General features: G+C 51.5%; 1 protein-coding gene across 1 annotated transcript in view; it reads left to right on the plus strand.

The window, feature by feature from the left end:
• GRIK3 (glutamate ionotropic receptor kainate type subunit 3) overlaps positions 1-21,073 on the plus strand; it is an 84,673-nt gene that overhangs the window by 21,447 nt on the left and 42,153 nt on the right. The window lies entirely within an intron of this gene.

Genomic DNA, 21,073 nt, shown 5'->3' on the forward strand with positions numbered 1-21,073 from the left:
CAGCTGCTGAGGATCTGCAGAGTCTGCACTTCCCTGCACAGAGAGAGGGGCTGAGTTCTGCTCCTTTGGGATTTCTGCACAAGGAGGTGCTTTTTATCCAGCTCAGAGCCACACAGAGACCTCGGGGTGGCCAGAGTCGGGTGCTCGCTGAGCTCCCCTCCTGCCTGGGGCAGCACAAAACCAACCTCAGCAGCCATCAATATTAATATTCATGTTCACATTGATTTTGCATCAAGCAGATGCAACCTGCCCCACTGGGGAAGCCCCTTCCCCTCTGGCAAGATGGAAATCCTGTGCTCCAGGCACTCAGGGATGGAGCAGCCCGTGGAGAAGGTGACTGTGCTGCTGAACCACAATTCACTCACAGGCTCTGGGGGCTGCTCGTGGTTTTGCCATCTCACACCTGGATGTCAGATCAGACTCTGTTTCTGCCATGCCCTCGGTCCTGCCTGGTGTGCTCACAGTGCCCCTGTGAGTGGCAGGAGCCTCGGACAGTCACAGGGAACAGGCAGGGAACAGGCAGGGCAGGGACACTGGGAGTCCCCAGCCTGTGGTAGGAGCCACGGACAGAGGATTCAGGGCATTTTTACACATCAGTTGAGGCTGTGATGCTGCTTTGCAGACCTGGTGATGATGTATTAGCCTGGCCTCCTCTCAGGCAAGAAGAAAAATGGGGTAGGCAAAATGTTTCTGTATCTGTAGGCTTCGAACAAATCACTTTTATGTTACCAGAGCAGCTGTAACCATTAGGGAATCCTGGTGGCCTGAAAGAGCTGCTAAAGGAAATCTTCCCTGAGCTCCTGTGACACCTCAGTGAGATGCTGGATATGACCTGGGCTGGCTGGGAGCCACGGGCTCCTGTGGCACCAGGGCCACTGCCAGGGACTGGCACTGCTGGGGAGGAGAAAAGGGGAGACCCCCCAGCTCAGCAGGACAGGGCAGTGATGGTTTGTCTGCCCATGTCCCCATATGGTGTCTGGTGTCTGTATCTGCTCCATTTGCCAAACAGCTCCTGGCAGAGCCTCCAGACAGAGCCCTGGCAAACCCCTCCCTGGCACTGGGGAGTGGAGACATCCCCGTGCAGGGAAGGGGAGGGAGGAGGGATAGGGGCTCCTGTGCTCTGTGCCTGGGGGTGATTGTCTGCAACAAGTGGGCTGAAACCCTGCTCAGTGACCTTTGCTGGTCTCTGCAGGGCACAGAGCCCTCATGGAAGAGAAACCACTGGTACTGTAACATGTAGAGTTCCTGAGACTTCTCCCAGTACTCACTGCTCCTGCCATGCTTTGGGGCGACCAGCAGCTTCTGCCCTGTGATGCTGCTGCCAAGGAGCAGCTCCAGTGAGCTGGGCAGCCCTTCTGAGCTGATCAGCACATCTGAACTGAGCAGCCCCCCTGAAATGAGCAGCCCCAGTGAGCTGAGCAGCCCCAGTGAGCTGAAGCACACGCAGAGGCAGCACAGGCAGCTGAGCTGCTGTTCTCTGAGTGCTGCCATAGAGATCTGTACTCGAGACGCAGAAAGGGGTAAGATGCTGCCTTTCCAAGGCATAAGTGTCCTACGCTGTCCTTGCCCAGGTAAAAACAACACTAAGAGGCCCCAGGCCTTGGATGATGCTGCCTGTGCCTCACCTCCCCTCGTCTGCCTCTTTGTTCAGGCTCTCAGAGCAGTGACACAGACACTATCGAGGCTGAACTTCAGATGACTGAGCTGAGTTTTGAGCCCGTTGCTTTTTGAGTGGGTTCATAAATCCAGCATCACATGATTTATTTTTTCTTTTGAGATCTATAAAAAGCAGAGTGCACCGTGCCCCAGCGGGGCATCGGCACCAGAATGGTGCCATTGTGAGAGCAATCTCCCCTGGCTCCTATTTTTAAACAACCTCCTGGAGTCCCTCTGCCCACGTTCTGGTGAAAGCACTCCACAGCTTAACAGGTTTGACATTTTCATTTCTGTTTTCCTTGAAATCCTTAACATCATCTGATGGAGCATTACAGCTTGTTTGCGTCCCGTTGCCTGTGAATATCTATCACAAGCCCTCACACGGGAAGCACGAGGCAGTGAGGCTGTGAGAGACGTCCTGGTGAAGTGACTGATGGCAGATGAGCTGCTGCACCCCCCTCTCTGAGCTGTGCTCTCCTCACAGACCGTTCTGGGGATCATTTGCTCTCTGGCTAATGGCTCCTGGCATGTAGCACAGGAGCCTGTTCTTATTTCATGAGGCTGATGCCTGGACTCCTGGGCTCTGTTCTGCCAGGAACACGACTTTACACTTTCCTACCATCAGCTGCTGCTGCTGCAAGTGCTTTACAGGCCCTGTGCTGTTCTGTGTTACCCCTCAGCATCCCACTCACGGGCACAAGCAGTGGAGGAATGAAATGCAGCCCCCATGGAGTCAGCACTGCAGTGTCAGGAGATGGAGCTCAGCCCGGGCTGCTGGGAGCTCCTGACTAAAGAGCTGCTGTTGGAGCACTGTTCTGTTATTAATACCCCACACATATACATATTCAGACATTAGCAACCTGCTTCTCACAGCTCTTCTCACATCTTGTCCCACAAGTCTGGAACATCCTCTTCCCTGAGCCTGAGCCTGGGGGTGTAACAGACCCGTCTGGGGGGGATGGAGAGAGGCAGGGTGAGAGCTGAGCTGCCTCGTGGCCCTGGAGACCCACAGGGCAGCCACAGCACTGCTCCTGTGCCTTCCTGACCCCACACTGCCCAAAGGGACTGCCAGAACCAGGGGCAGAAACAGCACCCAGGCAGCTCTGGGGCCTTCAGAGCTGCACCTCACATCCCAGCCCTCACCTCCCCCACAGAGCCTGGTCTGCTCCCCCTCTGCCCTCAGCTCCAGCAAATCCATCCCAGACAAAGCCAGTGCTACAGAGACCCCGCAAGCAAAGCTTTTCCAAGCCCCATGACGTGTTCAAAGGCACTGGACATCAGAGGACAGCGTGTCCCTTCCCTGCACAGCAGCTAATCCTGCCCCAGTGGTGATGCCCACTGCCATCCCTTCAGAGCCCTGGGTCCCTCCCCTGGAGCAGCAGCACAGCAGAGGAGCAAACAGACCATGGTGTGTCCCCTTCAGGGGATGTCTGCTCTGTGTGCCAACACTTCTGAGGGATCCATTCACCTTTGATCTCTGCTTTCTTTAGCTTCTCATCTTGTGAGCAGAGATCACACCTGGGTGCTGTGCCAGCCTTTACCTTGGTGACACGCTGTGCCCTCAGCTTGGGGGTTGTACAGGGGCTGCCCCAGCAGGGATGGGACCTCCACAGCTGTGCTCCCTTTTCCTTTCCTTTTCCTGAGGGTCCAAAGCATGGCAGGGTTCAAAGAACCCCCAGTGCTCTCATCTGGGAGTGTGATTACAGCTAGTGCTGAAAATTGCACAAAATACCTCCCCAATGATGAAGATTGCGGGGAGGCTGGAAAATTACCTTTTTCATTATGTCTTAAAAACACTGCAATCTCAGCCTGGGTCTGAAATTCCAGGAACTGACGTGTTGTTCAGAACAGCTCTGCTGGAGTGGGCTGGCAGAGAGCAAAGCAAATGGAACCTGCTCTCAGCCAGGTACACCAGGACCCCTGTGACCACTGCCTTTAAATCCCAGTGCTCTGAATTTACCAGGGCTGTTGAAAGCTTTCTGCAGCTCCCACTAAGCAGCAGGAAATGCTGGAGGCATCCTGGAGGAGGTTTAAAAGAGGAGAAATTGGAGCACAACAGATGCTTTTGCGGGCTCTCAGAGGTGTTTGCTGCCCTCCACTGACCCAGGACCGGGGCTGGAGAGGACCCTGGAGACAGGACTCCCCTGGAGAGAGCACAGGGAAGAGTCTCAGTGCTGGTAGTGCCAGGGTGCAGAGCAGTGGGATTGCTGAGCAGCTCCACCAGCAGAGCAGATGAAAGGACTGATAATTCCCATCAGCAAAACCAGGCCTGTGCCAGTGGCAGGAGGACACACGCTGAGGTGGGAGTGCTGTGCTGCCAGCCCAGGGATGCTCCTGCACCCCCCTGAGCCAGGATCTGGCAGCAGCTCTGCCAGCTGCCTCCTCCCCACCCACAGGGCAGCAAACATCATCTGTGGGCTCCATCCAGGCACAGGCAGAGCATGGACAGGGCTGGTCACACACCCCTGAGAGTGGACAGGGCTGGTCACACACCCCTGAGAGTGGACAGGGCTGGTCACACGCCCCTGAGAGTGGACAGGGCTGGTCACAAACCCATGAGAATGGACAGGGCTGGTCAGACTCCTTTGAGTGTGGACAGGGCTGGTCAGAGTCCTGTGAGTGTGGACAGGGCTGGCTTGGCTCAGTTCCTGTCTGGCTAAAGGAAGAACCTGCTCAAAACTGTCTGGATTAGGTGCTTCAGAGCCACAGAGGCAGCTGCTCCTTTGTGTCAGCCAAAGGGCATCTCTCTCCTCCCCTGAGCTGGGTTTGGGCTCTGGAGTGAGGGACGGGCACCCCAGGAAAAGGTCTGGCCTGAAGGGAGCTGGGAACCCCCTCCCTGCAGTGCAGCACTCGGGCTCTGTCAGCTGAACATCCCTGGGCCACCACTGAGGCTCCCAGGGTGAGATGCAGCACATCAGGTTGGTGAATCTTCCTAAGTCTGGTCCTGAGCAGCTCTTCCCCAGCACTGCTGCCCAGGACACTGCAGCCCCCTGGCCTTGGAGAATGTACCAGAATATGGAGATACATTTTCTTTGGCAAATCAGAGAGGATGAGAGGATGAGAGCTTTGGCTGGGAGCCCTCCCTGGCTCATGACTGAACTGGAGCCAGCAATGGAATTAAAAGGCAGAAACAAACCACAAAAAGCATTGTTGAGGAAAAGGGAAAACAGCAAATTGGTGACAATAGAGACAAATAAGAAGTAAAAAAATCATAAGAAAGTCTAAAAGCATCGTGGTAGAATATCCATAGTCAGCAAGGCAGAGGAGAACAGGTGAAACACTATGGAAAGCTACTAAAGCTACTGCTTTCCTGTGTAATTTTAGAGAAAAAAGATCTCACTGTAAGACTGACTGTGAAGCCTGCCTAGAATGACATCACCTCGGAGGGTCGGGTGGAGAGTTCACACAGTTCTGAGAGCAAGGGATGATGTCTCTGTTCCTTACAGTGGAAAGAAAGTGTCAGCACCCCTGTGGGTCTGGACACCAAAATGAGACATTGGATTCTGGAAGAAAAGGGACTCAAGGGCTATTTCTTCTCTGCTTTCTTTGGTTTAATCATTCTCACCCCCAGCCCAGCCCTTCCCATCACAGGGAACTAACACATCCTGTGTGTCCCTGCACCAAGAGCTCCAAACAATGCACATCTTTGGCTGCCTGTGGACAAAAAAGGAGCAGCACATTTGTGGAGCAGTCACTGCTGCTGCTATAAAAAGAAGTTCCCATGAAGTGTGCTAGTGTGGCACAGCTGCTCGGGTCACCACTGGTGCTCCAGACACACTTCCTCTGCCTGAATCAATTTTTTGTGTCATTTTTAGCATCCAGTGAATCTTATTTCTTGCAACAGTATAATAGTAGGGCACTAAATAATTGCATTAGGGGAGGTGAGAACAGATGCATCTTGTTTTTGAAAACATTATTTCCAATTGAATAAGCCCAGTGAATTCACTCTGAGATATTCTGTGCTGTAGGGACACTTAATAATAAAAGCTCCTCTTTTACTTGCTCTTCTAGGGCACAAATCTAATACGTGATTATCGAGCTCTGGTCACTATTGAATTTGCACTGACTTTTTTCCTGGCTAGCAAAAGCAAAAGTGGCCAAACTCGGGTGATTTTGTGGCTCTTGGCAGAGGCTGGAGTTCCCCTCCCAAGCAGACACTAAAGAAACACCAGCCATGCAGATCTGCACACAGTTTAGGAGACTTCAATTTGATTTACAGGAGCCAAAGTCTTTCAGGCCGAGGGAAATAACCAAGTCAATGGTTGCTGCCTGACCTTGCAAGGGATGAGGGAATGATCAGACAGCAACTGGTGCCTGACTCCTGCTGCTGGGACCAGTCCCAGTCCTTCCAGGGCAGAGTGGTTTCTTCTTCCCTCAGGATTAACCAGACCCTGTCCCCCTGGTGAATGCTCAGGGCAGGCCCATCGCACACTAACGTGCACAAAAAGGCTTTTTCAGCCAGTTTTGTGAAGCTGCAGCTGTTTGAAGCAGCGTCTCCGAGCGCTCCCGTGGCCCCTGTGATGACGAGCTCTCATTAGAGCTTGGTGTTAATTGAAAATGCTCTTGAAAGCCAGGGAGGGTTGTTGTGCCCGAGCCTCGGTGACCCCAGCGAAGTCTGAAGCAAAGAAACTTTCTCTCCTTTGAAGCACCCAGGGAAGAGAAGTCTGGCACCAAGATCCTCAGAAAAGTTGTTCTATTATAATTTTAGAAGTGGAACAAGCTTAGATTTGGCACCAGCAGCACGGAGCCTGTCCTGGGTCAGTGTTCCTTGCCTGGGCTTTTTCCATTCCCACGGGCTCCTGCACAGGCACCTCCTGGCCAAGTGCTGCAGGGCTGCAGCTCTGGAGAGGCACCACAGCCCCCTCTGCTCAGGGTCAGCTCTGACTGGAGCTGGAAGGACTTCAGAAAGGACACGTCCTCCATCTCCTCTGGCTGGAGAGCTGGAGTGAGCCAACCTTGACAAGAGTGATTCAGAGCTGGATTTTAGCCCTTCAGACACCTGCATTTCCTTCCTATTTAGTGGGATCCATCCAAAAGGTACTCAACAAAGACACGGGGTTTCATGCAGAAATCAAATAGAAGCTATCATACAATTTCACTCTGATGGGAGGCAAATACAGAGTATTTTGGGCTAAATTTTCCTTTGAGTTTCTTCAGAAATGAAACCTGAAATGACAAGGAACATGAGGGAAATTGCTGCTCTGTATCTCCGGGAGCTGGAATTGCTGAGTGCTGCAGAACTTCCCCAAATCCCCTTATTCAGGACACACTCTGCAGCATTGGTAGATGGGACAGGGCTGAGATTGGAGAATGCCACAAGCAGCACGATGATGCCTCCACCAAGGTCGTGGTGGGATCCACATCCCTGCCAGGGTTGGGAAGCAAAGCTCTGCTGGCCCTGTCCTGGGGGAACAGAGCACACCCCAAATGCATCTGCTGGGCATTTTAAAGGGTGCACTTCAAAAATTAAAACACAAGAGTGCCTGCAAATCTAAAATACCCCACACACGTGAGTGGAGTTAGAGAACAGGCTCGATAAATAACGGAGCATCTGTTTGCAGAAAGCAGACAAAGGGAATAATCAGGCCTGTGCTTATTTTTATGTCATAATTCACTGCTGGAGTGTGAGTGTCTGTGGCTGGACTCCTGATAAGCAGCAGACAGGCAGGAGGTGGTGACCAGCTGGTGCTGCTGGCAAGGGCACTTGCACTGCAGCAGGGCTGGAGCTGGGCAGGACAGGAGGGGAAACAACAGTGTTTGTGTGAGGGAGGAGGGAAGGGGCAGGCAGGGGGCACAGGGCAGTGCTGGTCACCCTGACACCACACGGGGGGTGCTGCACCCCTTGTTTGTTGTCTCACACTGGGTACCCCACACTGGGTACCCCACACTGGTGTGCCCCACACTGGGTACCCCCCACACCATGACAGGGCTGCAGTGCCCTGCCCTGAGCTGTGCCAGGGCTCACAGCCCCTCCACACCCCAGGGCTGGTGGGGAAGGACGTGAGAAAAACTCAAAGAGCCTGAAAAAAACAAAGTCCTGGCAGAAAGAAGAAAAACGACCCAAATATAAGTGACAAGTGGTGTTTGAATAGGAAACAGAGTCTCGCTGAACTCTGCACATAAAATGAGTGGAGAGAGTGGGAAATGTCTGAAGCAATTTGCAGGAGTTTATTGAATCCCCACAGGGAGCTCCAGATGGTTTGTGTGGCCAGTGTGGCTTTCGCTGCTCATGCAAAAGCTGCTCTGAGTTTTCAGGAGGGTTTGCGATGGTAACAGGGTTTGCTTCCCTCTCTCCCTCCCTCCATGGACGTGGGGATTCTCTCCCCTCTGAGGCTCTGCCAGGACCCCTCTCTCCTCCCCAGTGCCAGCCCAGCCCTGAACAGAGGGAAGTGCCCTCCCTGAGCAGCACATTGAGGGTTCTCCCCCTTTTCCATGTTCTTGGGTTTTTTAGAGGTTCATCCTCAGATCTGCACTTCTGCTTTTTATGATGCATACAGATGTCTTCATGGGCTCTGTAATGAGACAATCTGTTGTCATTGGGCTGTTCTGCTGGATTTGTAGCCACATTAATGCTCTGGCACAGCATTTCCTCGGGGGATGAGAGCCTTAGGGCTGCTCCTGACCCCTGTTACAGCCTCCTGTGCTGGCACCACCACAGGTACAATCCTCCATCCCGTGCCCAGTCTCCAGGTGCATCTCCCAAGAGCTTTAAAGCATCAGGTTTAAACCTACAGGATTCCCACACTGTCCTGAGCCAAGAACAGGAGAGCCCATCCCCTCCCTGGGCTCGGGGTCAGCCTGTGGCTTTGCAAACCTCAGAGCAGACACAATCCTGAATCAATTGTACATTCAGGCTGTTCTTTCCAACATCCCCCTCCATGTGCTGTGCTCTCACTGCATCCCACCGAAATAGGAACAAAAGTATTTGAGGTTTGGGTTTTTTTCGGTCGTGCATTTTTAATTGGACTATAAATTCCACTTTGTTGTGTTCTAGAATGTTATTTTTATTTTCCAATAGAACTGTCTCTTCTTTGATGAGGGCAGAGATTTATTACCCAATTTCCAGCTTTATGCCTCCCTTTTGGTCTGTTGTTTTAGCTCTTTCCTAGTTATACAGACAATCCCTTTTCCCCATCTTTTTATGGTCGAATTTCCTCAAGTCCTTATTTCCGTGCCACTCATTAATACCCACTTCTTCTACCCAGTCTGCTCAGGATTCATCCTGGATCCATCCCCAGACCTACATTTCCACTTTATATCTTCTGGAGGATGTCTCTGAGCTTTCCATAATTAGACAACACGTTGTCACCAAGCTGTGTGATGTCACCATGATTTTATGGCCACGTTGATGCTCTGCCCCCCTGCCCAAAACCTGCACAGAAGCACTGACTGGACACTGGGTGTGTTTATTTTCACACACCCATGGAGAATGTCACCCCAGCCCAGGGCTGGTTGTGGGGGAAGCCACAGCCCCTCAGCCCAGAGCCCCTCGGGAGGCTGCACCATCACCTGGAGTTTAACTGAGTTTGTGGAATGGAAGGAAAACGGAGCCAAAGTTAATTTAAGCACAAATACCTTGTAACCTGCTAATTAAACCAACTCCCTGGTGCTCTGCCCTAAAATGCCTCCTCATTAACTGCACAGGCAGCACGTGGGACACAAGTGGGACACAAGTAGGACACGGCTGTGCAGGGCAGAGGGGGGTCCTGGCTGGGACAATCCCCCCCCAGCATGGGGTGGGCGTGTGGGGTCACCTGAGAACCTGCCCTGCTCACCTGGAGAGCTGAACCCAACCCGAGGGCAAAGCCCAGGAGATGCTGGGTCTGAAATCCAGCCCAGGGCTGGCCTGGGGGGACTCTCAGAGGTCAGCTCAGGTTTTAATTCCCACCCCAGCCCTGGCTGCAGGGCTCAGTTTCTGACCTTTCTGCACGTGCTTGCTGTGTTTGTCTAAGCAAAGCCTTTTTTGCTTCTAAACTAAAGAACCAGCCCTCATCCTTCACTATTATTTTAGTCTATTTATACAAAGTGTAGCTCAGTGCAGACTTGAAAGGTCACAGGGAAACCTGGGGAGTGAATTGGCCCCATTGGTTCTAATACTGCTTCGACATTGGAAGATTCCCTGTTATTAAGCCAGGAAAAGGCACAGTTATTATTGCCTGATTCCACCTTTAAAATGAAAATTTGCAGAAAGATTCAGAACAGTGAAGAGACTCCTCCCCTCCTTCCAGAAAAGTGTTTCCAGTGGGGGTGGGTGAGCAGCAAGAGGAGGGGAGAAGTTCAGAAAGGCATTTGTGTTTATCCCTTTAGCTCCACAGACAACCCTCATGTTCTCCCTGTGACCTTTCACTTACGTTCCTCCTGCAGAGCCAGACCTTTGTGTGTCTTTGTTTCAGCACTTCAAAGCAAGGATTACTTGAAGAACTCTCAAGGAAAAAATAAGTTTCTTATGTTCATGCAATATACCCTGTAAGAACAGGTTTCAGATTTGCCAGCAAGATGTACTTGAGATCAACAGTCCCTGCTTGGATGAGTTCTGGGAGGGGGGAAGCTAAAAATAGCATTATTAACAGTAAAATCTGCTGAGAAGGACAAAGCAACACCTGAGCACACACATGGCTGCACACATTGGCCCTTCCACAGCCTCACCACTGTGCCTGGGTTTCACCAGAGGGGATAAATAGCTGTGGGTTTCCTCAGGTGATGGAAGAAGGGAAAGAAGCAGCTCCTCTCTCAGAGCCATTCATGTGCTTCTGCAGCACGTTAATGAATGAAGTTCAGAGCAAGCCCAGCTGCAATAACAGCTCCACACTGATCCAGCCAGGGCTTGTCTCCATCTCCGAGGGCACTGAGGGATCATCACTGCATTAGGGCTCAGCTACACAGAGCAGGAGGAGCAGAGGTTGAAGCTGGGGGATTTTTGGCTTCATCAAGCCTGACATCTCTGAGATAACACATCATTTTCATCTCCATTTGAAAGCATTAATAAAAATTTGTTAGTTCAACATGAATGCTCCAGGAAGGCTCCCAAACCCACACAACTGAACACGGAGCTCGAGTGCACCAAAATTAACTCCTGTTTACTGGGGAAGAAGCACTTTATTACTGCAAGTTGGGAAAGGATCTTGCCTGGACCTCTAGCCAGCACCTCCTTCCACCTGCCAGGAGGGAGAGGATCCCTGCTGAGCCAGGGTACCCAGGACCCAAACTCACTACAGATCCTGAGCAAGGAATCACCTTCCTGGGCCTTAATCCTGCCACCTACAAGCTCTAAAAGCCACATCCCTTCTCCCCTTGCCTTCTCTCTGGTGTCTGGTTTTTCTCTCTGCACTATAAAGCTGTTGGATTCTCTTTCTACTACAAAGGGGAGCAGTTGGGTTATCCCAGCTCATTGTCTGGTGAGGCATCACTTAGGTCAGGCCTTGAAGTACTTCCCTAAACAGTATTTAAGAAGTAAAATAATTCACACTGCATTTCTCGCAAGGATTTGCCCAAGAGAGACCTGAGCAAAGCCTGGAGATCCACCCACACTGCTCCCTGCTCTGGGCAAGGCAAGGTCACCTCCATGGCTGGGACACATCAGAGCTGCCACTCCCCTGCCCCAAAGACAAAGGCTCTGCTGGGGCAGCACTGAGGGGGGCAAGGTCAGACCCTATCTCACTTTATGGTTTAGTTTCAGATCTGTTCTGCATTGTTCCTACATTTCAGCAGCAAGGTTCACAGCAGGAGCAGAAACACTGCATGGATTTCTGGGGCTGCCTCGTGTATCTCATGTATCCTCGTTACAGCCAGTGGGGACCAGTTGATCTTAATTACGGGAATCCCACAGAGCACAGGGCCTGCACACCCTCACCCTGGCAAAGCAGCCCAGCTCAACACCAGCTGCAGGAGAGCCCAGCTCAAGGCAGGCCAACTCCAGTGCCCCCAGTGCAGCCCCCTGGGACGTTACTGGGATGTTACTGGGACGTTACTGGGCCTGACGTGTTTGCAGAGTGACCCCACACTTTGGCTCCTCAGACTCACGTGCTGCTGCCCAGCACAGCCCCACTCCCTGCTGGGCCAGAAGGTGCCAGAAGCATCTTTTCCAACCATTCTTTAAATGTGTTCCCCGTCTCCAGCAGGAAGAGCTGCACAAACCAGCGGCTCTGCAGGGGGGTGTCTGCAGATCCTCCCCACCTTTGCATTCCCAGGGACTGTTCTACTCCTTAACCTCAGTTTCTCTCCCTTGGCTCTGGAACTGCAGATAATTCTGCAGTTGTAAATGAGAGGATCCATCAGGGGCCCTGGCCCAGGCACAGCAGTGACCCCTGGGCTGCTCGTCCCGTGCGCAGGAGGAAGAGGAGGAGGATTGTTTTGCCCAACTTCGTGTGGTTTCCCCCCAGACAATCTGCTTGCTGTAGAGCCCTTGTGAGAGGAGGGTGCCAGCTCGTGTTCACTGGTTTATAAATAGAGTGGGAAATAGGAACCCTTCATTCCTCAGATTTCCTGTCAGAAATCTCTTCCTTCAATATGCTTTTTAATTAAAATCAAATTCAGCTCAGCTGCATGTTAAGCTCCTTTTGCATCTCCCACTCACCAGTATCCCTTTTTCCCAAGCTTCTTCAAACTATTTTTCCATTGACTTCATACTACTCCCAGTTTACAGCTCCCAGTTTATACCACACCACTATTATACAGAAGATATCAGCACACCTAAAACGTAAGGAATGGCAGAAAAAAAACCCTATTGCAGAAAAATAAAGAAGTTTCACTTCAGTCAGTAGATCCTCTCCATTAACCCTTCCAGAGACCTGCCTGCTCCCTGCAGCAGTTTGCTTGTTGGTGCTAACGAGGCATGAGTTATTGCTCATGTTTATGATAGGGTGATGTATCCCATTAATTAGCTCTGCATGAATCAATGGGAGCCACTGAACACATAATCCTTGGTAATTCATAACTCTGGGGTAGAGGAAACAGTGTCCTCAGTGTTAAATAAACAGTGATGATGATGATGAATCCCAGAATTACCAAAGGACAGCAGAGCTGTGGAGTTGGTGTGAGCAGTGACAGGTCAGGTCAGTGCTGAGCCCACAGTGGCACAGGGACATCCTCTGTCCTGGGGGACAAACTGAGTGGGGAGTCACTGCATGGTGACTAACACTCAGTTTTAATTCAATTTGGGTCTATTAATAAAGTTTTCCTCTTCCACCTCCTCTAGAACTGGAATGGTTTTCAAATTCCCCCTTTTCTGAGCTACCAACTAACAATTTCCCCGCTTTAATTTGTGATTCACTGTGTACAGTCATAATAATGAATATTCAGCTTCATTAGCACACACTGGGTTCAGTTTCTGCCCAGACACTCAGCTCTGGCAGCGTGGCAGGGGATCCCTCTGGCAGTGGGGTCACTGGGCAGTGGATCCTTGTGCCAGTGGGGTCACTCTGGGCAGTGGGGTCACTCCTGGCAGTGGGGTCACTCCTGGCAGTGGGATCCCCCCTGGAGCATCACCCCCAGCTGGTTTTGGTCCCTTAGGGAGAGTGGAACTCCTTGGAGCCGTGCTGCCTGTCCCTTCACTGCCTGTCCCTTGGTGCTGCCTGTCCCTTCACTGCCTGTCCCTTTCCATGCCCTGCTCTGTGTGTGGCTGTTTGTAAACCCCGAGTACACATGACAGGGAAATAATGAAAGCGTTTTTCAGGGCAGATCCTTTTGTTATTCCCTTTTTTCCTTTCGTTCCCTGGAATAAAGTGATGCTTTTAAGCCAGCAAATCTCTCAGCTGTAATTACCCTGGGCATTCAGAACTGAAAATTAAGAAATGGGGAGGGGGAAGAGGGGAATAATAACCATTCATGAAAAATATTGAACATCACAGTTTTACAAAACACCCACCCCAGGCAGACCTTTCCCACCACAGAAGACTGCAGTCGAGGTAGATTGAGAAGGAATTTCTAAAATGTCCTGAGCTTTTTTTTCCCCTCACAGGTCCCAGTGCATCCCCTCCATGCTCCCCCTCACCTCCTGTGCCCAGCAAGCACCACATCCTGGCAAAGTCTGGTTTTCCCTCTGCTTAACAACATTAAAATAGGAAGATAACAGGCTAAAATGCATCTCTGAATCTCCCAACTGCACCTTGGGTTGCCAGCAGCACAGGCAGGTCAATCCCACAGGAGCCCTGTGCTCCCTCTGCCTCCCAGAGCTCCTGGAGACCTGCTGAAATCTATTACAGACCTTTCATCTCTTCCACAAAAAGGTTTTTCTGTGGAGAGTGGATGGGATTAAGCAGAAAAAATTTTCCCAGAGCACTCTGTGGGGTTTTTTCCCCCTCTCTGCTTTCTTTCAAACAGAAGATGCCAACAGCAAAGACCCCAACAAGGCTTTGGGACTCTCAGCTCCTGAACGGAATCCACTCCATCAGTCAAATTCAAGATCTATCAGGACCAAACACTCAGCATGTGGCACAAAACCCTTGTAAAACTGAACTGTTAAATATTTAGGGCAGATGACAAACAACATGTTGTAATATTTGCAGAACTGTGTTTGCCATTCAGTGCCTCATCTTAATCAAGGCCCTGGTTTTTGGAGGCACCAATGCAAGAGTGAGAAACAAGTGGTTGACTGCTGGTGTTTGGTTACACTGTGGATGGGGAATGAGATTTAATGTAGATTTCTTAAGTCTAAGATTACATGCTACATGCCAGGTGGGTATTAACGTTTCTTAGCTGGGGCTTAGCAATGAATATTTGAGAAGAATTTAATTAACATGCAATAATTGGCATTTTAATTCAGTTTGGTGGGTTTGTGCATGGCCAGCGGGCTCCCTCAGCAGAGCCCAGAGATTTGCAAATTCCACTTTAACTGGGAAGGTAATTCTTTTTCCCCAAAAAAGTGGTTTTGGTTTCCAACACCTGGTATTCAGTTTACAGGGAGTTCTCACAAGTGAACCAGTTGGACCCAGTTTGCAGTGGGAGAACTGGGAAGAGCATTCTCCTGCTTGGATGGGCAGGGGGGTCCCAAACTGGTCAGGCTGCCAGATCTCCCTTTTGCAGAGAAATAAAGCACTTTGAGCAGAACTGCAGAGCCTGTGGGAGCCTTTCCCAGCCAGCGCTGAGGGGATGGTGGCACTGGTGGCACTGGGAGATCAGCCCCTCAGGGAGCTCTCAGGCTGCAACTTGAGGGAGATCTGCATTTCCTGTGTAGTTTCGTGGCATTTTCCTTGCCTTTATCGTGGTGGGAATCTGCTCCTATGAGATTATGATGCCGCCTTCTCTCCTTTTTTTTTAATTAATTGAGCCAGCTTTAAAAAAAAAAAAAGCCCATTTCATTTTAATCATGTATTATGCAAATTGCAAATTTAAATATCATTAGGAAATCTGTTGCTAACTTAATTTATTTCTGCTGTAGCACCACTGAGGGCTTTTGATCTCCGATTAGCGCTTTGATCCGCGCCCGTGGCCGGGGTCACGCTCCCAACGCTCCTCCTCACATGTCAAACGTGCAACACCACAACAGCTTGTTCAGAGCGTGGCAGGGGAAACGCTGCCAATTAGGCCACACTGGGAGGGTTTGCAGTGAGGAGAAGTTTGTTTCCAGCAGCCACAGCCCGCTCTGCCCTGCCCTGGCCGTGCCCTGGCCCACGGGGATGAGCCAAGGCTGCAGTGGGTCATCCCTGGGAGCAGGGACAGACCTTCCCAGACCTTCCCTATCTGCTGTTCATTAAAAACACAACCCGCCATGTTCCATTAATTCCTCATTTAGTGTCAGTAAAGTGCTGATACACACATTTTAGCTCCAGTGTTTTTAATCAGTAATTTAACCAGAAGCTTTAATAATGTATTTCTTTGCCACTTGACTACTCATCTGTTAAGCAGCTTACACACAGGAGAAGGATGTCACCCCCTGTGACATGAAGTGCCTAATTCAGAGCAAATGAAATGGGATTTTGCATATTCAGTAACAAAAGGAGAAAAGAGGGAGACACCGTCTCCTGGGAATGGATGGACCTGCTGTGATGGGATTTCTGCCCTGGCAGGCGGGAAATCCCTCCCTGTGGGACACGCTCACGCTCCGTGTATCTGATTTTCTGCTTGAATTCATTTTCCTGGCATTACTCAGCAAGTACCTGGCTCTTCCTCCTGCTGCACCATGTGGTGGAATCAGAGGCCCTGGGAATGTGGCTCATTCCAGTGGCTCCTCCACCAGCCACGGGGGGGTCCCCAGGACACCCCAGAGTGAACGGGGTGGGGGCTGTGGGCAGGGAGGTGACAGCAGGACCCTCCCCACTCGTGTTCAGTCCTGTGCTGCAGGTTCACAGCAGCTGCACTGAAACGTTCCTGTTCCTCTTTGGGGGTGTTGGGGGGACAGGGAACTTCTGACACCATAGGGACAGGTCACCCCACTGCACCTATCCCTCCTCTGAGCTCCTGGGGGATTCAAGCTGCCCTGCCCCTCTTCCAAAGGGTGTTGGGGGTGAATCCAGTCAGGAATGCCGGGGAGTTCAGGAGCCCAAAGGGCTGCGCTGAGTCCCCGCTTGGCTCCATCATGGACACGGGGGAAGCTCCTCGGTGGGCAGGGACACCCTGGGCTTTGTCAGCCCATGGGAGCAGCACGAAAAACCAGCTGCAAATGCCTTGGACCTGAGAGCCAGGGACGCTGCCAGGGTGGGAGCAGCACCCTGTGCTCAGGGACAGGCCAGAGCCTCTCGAATTCGTTCAAAAGGACGAGCAGTGAGCACGAGCAGCCCCAGACACACCGGGCGAGGTTAATCCTCTCCCTGAGCTCCAGGCACATCCTGCTACGGGGGTTTCAGCAATCAGCATCCAGAGCAGCCCCGTGGGCAGGCCCAGCTCAGCCCGGGCAGGGCTCTCCCGCGTGAGGCGCGTTGATGAAGCCTGAAATTGCTTTGGCTCCGTGGCTCTGCTGCATCACATCAGGCAGCGCCAGGCTGAAGTGACAGGGCCAGTGCAGGATCAGCAGCACTTGAAGGGGACAGGGACTCGGATCCTGCCGCTCTGTCAAAGCCAGGAACGCGCTGACAGACCTTGGGAATTATTTTCAGCTCCTTCCCAGAAGGTTTGTTTCAATCAGTTTGCAAGTTCTGCTCGCTGCCTTGGCACGGAGCAGCTCCGTGGTCCTGCCACGGGGCACATCCCGGGATGTGACACTGCAGCTCCATGGGAGCCTGTGGAGAGCCGGGATGGGGGATCTGCTGGGGCCCTTCAGCTGCAGGGGCTTCCCAAGAGCCCCCACGTTCCTGGCACTGCCTTCTTCCCTCCTCAGTTTGTAGGATGGGTTTGTTCCTGTTTGGGAAGCACCAGCTGACACCAGACCCGGGGGCTCCCCTCTTGAGCACAGGACCAGCTCCAGCTCCAGCTGCAGGAGCTCATGGAGCACTTCACAGCAGCAGCTCCCTGGGGGAAGGTGCAAGGGGAGATTTTGTGTGAATAAATCTGTCATTGCTTTCCCCCTTCTTTTTGTGATATTTATTGCCTTCTGGATTCTGCTGCTCTCACTGCATCCTTATTATTGCACCTGAGACTGCCACAGTCCCTCAGGACAGGCAGGCCCTGTGCAGCCCCATTCCCAGCCACAGCCTCCTGCTCCAGGGAACCTTCTTTCACTTCCCAGCAGAGTTCTGTCATCTCTCTTTGCTGGCATTAACCCCAGCCCTGGGGGGAGCTGGACCAGAGCAGGGAGATTCTCTTCACTGGGCTGCTCAGCCAAGCAGCAGGGTCAGGTCTCCAAGCCTTGCTGGGGATGCAGCTCTGTGAGAAAGGACTCTCCAGCCTCGGGGAGCTGCCAAGAGCATCCTGCAGGAACAGGCTCTGAACTCTGTGTACCTGCCCTGATTGGCCCCTTTGCTGACACTGTCCCCAAAACAGAGCCATTTGTCCTCAGAAGGGGACAAATCCATGCCCCAACTGGCAAACCCTGATGCTCAACAGGAAAAACATTTTATAACCTCAGAGAAAGAAAGAAAAAAAGCCCAGAAAATGCAGCTCTGGGCACAGAAGGGCTGTGAGAGGGAACAGGAGCTCCCGTGTCCCTGAGGAGCTCCATCCTCGGCAAGAGCTGTCTCAAACCAGGTAATTCTTCCCGGATGTCAGAAGGAAAGAGGCTGTCAGAGCTGTCTGAATGTGTGAACAACACTGTCAGCGGGGGAGAGAAAAGTGTTATCAGAAATAGTTGTTCTTCAAAGCTAAATAACTCCGTGATTTTATAAGGAGTAGAAGATAAGAGATCACACCACACGCTGAGGGCTGTTGGAATTTTCTTTCTGAGAATGAAGCTGTTTGTTTTGGTAAAAAGGGAAGAGGGGAGAAAGTGAAAACCTAAAATACTTTGACTTTTCTTGACTTAGCTCTCGACAAAGCTAAAAATAGCTGTGTTGGCACTGAGCCCACACAGCCACAGCCCAGGATCAGCTGGAGCAGTGGAAAAGGGTTCCCAGCCCTCTTCCTGGCTCCATCCTGGGGCCTTTCCCAAGGTTTTCCAGCACCATCCCTGGGGATGGAGGAGCGTGGTGCAGCTTTGCTGGATGCAGGCAGGCTTGGGTGTGTTCTGACTGGCATCAGTGGGATTTTGGGTGTTCCCTGAGATCCAGATTTTACCCTGAGGAGAGGCTCAAGTTCTGCTACTCTGAGTGAGACCCTCTGTGCTTTGTGACCAAACCTGTCCTTGCACCAGGCCAGGCTCCTTCCCCAGCCCAGCCCTGCTATTGCTCTCTGCTCTAGACCCAAAGGGGAACTTCAGGCATTTGCCCTGGAATCTCATTTCCAACTCTGAAAACTCCCCACCTCAGAAGCAACTCTGGGGTCATCAAATAAAAGAACATGAAATAGTCTGACATAAGTTGATTCTAATTAGTGTGTTTTCCCATACGCTGGCTGACGTTCTCTGGAGAGCAATTAGTCTGCTTTAAGAGCAAAAGACAACTGAATAATTATTTAACCTGCCTGGGATTGATTTTAAAATCCAAGAAGTCAGATATAATAATGGATGACTCCATCAAAAAATATATAAAAGTAAGTGATAAGGGTCGAAAGCCTTTGAGCCTTGTCATCAACAGCTCGATTCCCAGTCCCAGGTGCCTCTGCACCAAATGCCCTACAAACAAGGCATGAAGAGAAGGCTTCCAGGGAAAAACATCTATAAAAACAAATTCAACCTGACTTATGAAACCTCAGCGTGTGTTGAACAACACATGGCGCTGCAGTGGGGAGTCCATGGGCTGCACTGGCTGGTCAGGGAACAGCACAGTCCCTTCCTGGATCAATCAGGCAGCAAATCCTCTCATGAACCTCAGGAGAGTGTCACCAAGCATGACAGAGCTCACCAGGGCTGTCCTTTATCTCTCTGCCCAGCCATGGGAAGGAAAGAAAGAAGGAATGGGCAGCTGGGACCTGCATGGCCAGGCAGGACTGGGAAAGACCACTGGCACCAGGGAGCAGCATCCAGGGATCTCCAGGACACTGGAATGAGCTTCAAAAATAGGGCAGAGGCAGGAATGGTTTAGAGAGAGACAGCAACACTAAGAGACCTTTAGTTTTCCTCTTTCAGGTGGAATTTGTTGTTGGGCAGTTGATAGAAGTGGAGACTGTTTTGTTGTGGACTTTTCCCACCACTGACTCTCATCCATGAGCCGGATGAGGCTCCTGCTCAAACCTGCTGGGATCCCTGGCTGGGGATGGACCCTGGCTGTGCCCAGCCCCAGGCAGCAAAGTGCCCAGCCCTGCCTGGCTCCCCCTCTGATGCTGAGGGCTGCAGAGGAGCCCTGGGGTCCCCTTGTCCAGCCATCAGCCGGCTGATGTCACACCCCTCGTGCTCTCATAGTCTCCATTTTGCTCAAATGGAAGAACTGCAACCACTATTTTCATAATTAGCTGGCTTTGCAAATTAATGCCAGTAATGCTGTGTAATCACGATGCAGATTATGCATTAATCAGCTGTCTCAAGCTGGTTATTAGGCCCTTTAAACAAGGATGGGAATGAACGTCCCTGAAGGAGGGATGGGAGGGTGGGACCTCGGGATCCCCCGGGATGGGGATCTGACAGCAGCACTCCCTGTGTCCCCCCAGGCTCTGAGCAAAGAGCAGGCTGTGCTCAGCACCCCAGGACCTGTGGGACATTCCCAATGTCCCAGTGTATTCCCGGTGTGCTCCCAGCAGTGGAACCCAAAATGCATCACTGCTGCCTGTGCTCTCTGCCTGCCTGGCACCGAATTCAAGGCACTGGGTGGCTGCACAGAAAATTCTTTCCTGTCAAAAAGCCCATTATATCCAGTTGGCTGTCTGGAACGGGAATTTATTTGGAATCAAACACCCATAATCCACATACCCAGCCCTTCCATATTCTCTCATAATAAGACATGCTCCAATGGAGCCCTGAAAGTGCTGGGCTGGGAGAAAGCCCAAGGCCAGCTAGTGGATAATCAATGTAACATGAACCCAGTTATCACTTCAGGACGACGCCACAGAACAAAAAACCCCCTGCTAAAATGGCCTGGACAGTGAAGCTTTGAATGGAAAGATGGGGATGAATCTCACACTCACTTTAGGTTTGGTTATTGTTTCTGTTGTAATGCCATGTGTGAACTTTCTCTGCCCTAAGAAACTTAAACTGAGCTTCCAGCACGTCCAAACCTTGATGTGGATGAATAATTTCCTTTGCTCTCAAATGTTTTGTCGTGATGCAGTGAGAATGAGGCACGTGGACAATTTTGCTGTGCTCTTGCCCACACTGCTTGGCATTGTGGATGAAAACCTGGTCATGAGCAATGGGCTGAAAATCACATGGGACTGAATGAGTCTCCAGAAGGAACACTCAGCCTCTCTTTCTTTATTCTTTCCCCCATTACCAAAATTAGCAACTAGTTCAGTATTTTTTCCTATCAGAGACATGCAGGGAACAGCTCAAACTCTTCTGGGCGTTTATGAATGCAAATTAATGCCCACACTCCCTTCACACCTGGGGACAGGGACGCACAAAGTCTGCAGAGGAAGAGGAGAGAAGGGACTTGTCACGACCCAGGGGAGCAGAAAGTCAGAGGCCTTTTGCAGCTCCCTGGCTGTGAAATCTCCACCTGAGCTCTCGTGCTCCGCTCGGGCTCCCGGGAGGACGCCCAGGGCACGGCTGGCAGCAGAAGGGTCAGCTTGGCTCTGGCCAAACTGGCACTCCTGGCCCACACCAAACTGCCACAGAACCACAGAGAACGTGCTCCGGCTCCTGGAGAAGGATTAATGCTGCTGCCTGAGAGCCAGGAGGGCTGAGCAGACATCTGCTGTCTACCACAAAACATTTGAGGACTACCTTAAATTGAAGAGGAAGATTTTCCTTCTGCTAATGAACCCCGAGACCATCTGTTACCAATTGTACTTGCTTATCTCGCTCATCCATTAAATATTTTGGTTTACTTTTTAATAAGACAGAACAGGGTTTGTGTCCTCC

This window comes from Neopelma chrysocephalum, unplaced genomic scaffold (genome assembly GCF_003984885.1).
Source record: "Neopelma chrysocephalum unplaced genomic scaffold, ASM398488v2 Primary Assembly neopelma1_155, whole genome shotgun sequence".
Taxonomy (NCBI): Eukaryota; Metazoa; Chordata; class Aves; order Passeriformes; family Pipridae; genus Neopelma; species Neopelma chrysocephalum.